We start from the raw sequence: 1,833 nt of genomic DNA, 5'->3' as shown, positions 1-1,833 counted from the left end.
CCTGGGTAGCTGAGGTTTCTTGCAGACCTGATTCTGGAGACATTGAAAGGACAAGCAGTTCACTATGCTGGATGGAAATTCTGCTGCTTAAGTCCTTTCATGTGATATCGATTCTCTATTTTGTTGCACCTATATCTTTATTTTTAAAATTCATGGTACATGTGAAGAAGTTTGTATAATATCTACATACAGTTTAATAATAAAAATATGCACATCTTGGATCTCTCCCCAACCCTGCTTAAGAATGAGAATATTTGTGCTCACTTCAGCAGCATATATACTAAAATTGAAACAATACAGAAAAGATTAGCATGGCCCCTGCACAAAGATGATATGCAAATTCACAAATCGTTCCATAGTTTTTTACTACTGTATTTGTTACCAAAAGTGGTTCTACATATGCTACTAAAAAAAAAAATCTGGACATTCCTAATGTCCTGAGTATTAATAATAAAGTTTAAAAATGCTTTTATATTTATACATACAGAAAGAAAGAGGATATTTCCAATCCTGCTGAATCTCTCATATGCCCTGCTCCTATTCAGTCTCCCTGTCTCCCAGTCACCAGTCTGAAACTTGTGTATTTGCTTGCTTTTCACTCTAGTTTTACGACCATATTTGCATCTCTAAGGGGCTTCCCAGGTGGTGTTAGAAATAAAGAACTGCCTCCCAATGCAGGAGATAGAAGAGATGAGGGTTTGATTCCTGGGTCAGGAAGATCCCCTGGAGGAGGGCATGGCAACCCACTCCAGTATTCTTGCCTGGAGAATCCCATGGACAGAGGAGCCTGGCGGGCTATAGTCCACGGGGTCACAAAGAATTGGACATGACTGAAGAGACTTTGCACGCATGCCCAGTATGCATCTCTAACCAATGTATTATCTATTTTTGTCTGTGTTTAACATTATAGAAATGGAATCATTTCTCATCTTTCTTCTTTTGCCCAGCTTCATGCTCTAGAACATTTCTCTCATTGCAGAAAGCCGTGTCTATTATCTCTAGATATTTATCCCTGAAGTTGAGTAGAGATTAACCCAGGATGTTAGTTATTAGTATTTAGTGTTGTGTAACATTTTACCATCTGAATAACCACCATGGATTTATTCATATTACAGTTGCTGGATATTTGGTATATTTCTAAATTTTGCTTCTCTAAAATGCTTCTGTGAGTATTGTACCTTTTCTCTTCTGTAATTGCTGCTCTAGGATATACACTCAGGAACTGACATGGTGGGTGAAGGGTGGAAACATTTTAAAATGTTACCAGGTGAGAACTAATAACTTCACTCTCTTCTCCCTCCCCACCCCCCCCCCCCCGCCCCTTTCTTCTTTCCTTCTTTTCTTCCCCTTCCTCTTCTCTTCTCTCCTTTCCTTATCCTTGGACCTTAGGTATTTAAATTGGATTAAACACAATTTTTGGCTCATGACACACTCTCATCATTGGACCATACAAGTTCTTCTCTTTATCTACATATTCATCCATTCATCTATCTAATCATCCATTCATCTATTTGCCTATTAAAAACATACCATCTTGGATAAGGAAATGGCAACCCACTTCAGTATTCTTGCCAGGAGAATCTCATGGACAGAGGAGCCTGGTGGGCTGCAGTCCATGGGGTCACAAAGAGTCAGACATGACTGAGCATCTGAGTATTAGAAAATAAAAAAGTCTATCTGATTCATTTTGCTGTGTAATACAAACCAGTATGACATTGTAAACCAAATATACTCCAATAAAAATTAATTTTAAAAAGAACTGGAAAAAAATGAGATGACAAAGGAATATGTATACTATGATTCAGTTTAAAAAAAATAAAATGTGTGTGAGTA

At 37.7% G+C, this 1,833-nt stretch overlaps 1 non-coding gene across 1 annotated transcript; it reads left to right on the top strand.

Moving 5' to 3' along the window:
* Nucleotides 1-256: 256 nt before the first annotated feature.
* LOC138094753 (U6 spliceosomal RNA) lies at nt 257-363 on the top strand. The gene has a single exon (XR_011146267.1). It is a non-coding gene; the product is annotated as a U6 spliceosomal RNA (small nuclear RNA).
* Nucleotides 364-1,833: the final 1,470 nt, after the last annotated feature.

The sequence above is a fragment of the Capricornis sumatraensis genome, chromosome 18, assembly GCF_032405125.1.
Source record: "Capricornis sumatraensis isolate serow.1 chromosome 18, serow.2, whole genome shotgun sequence".
Taxonomy (NCBI): Eukaryota; Metazoa; Chordata; class Mammalia; order Artiodactyla; family Bovidae; genus Capricornis; species Capricornis sumatraensis.
This window is presented reverse-complemented; position numbering and strand designations above follow the sequence as displayed.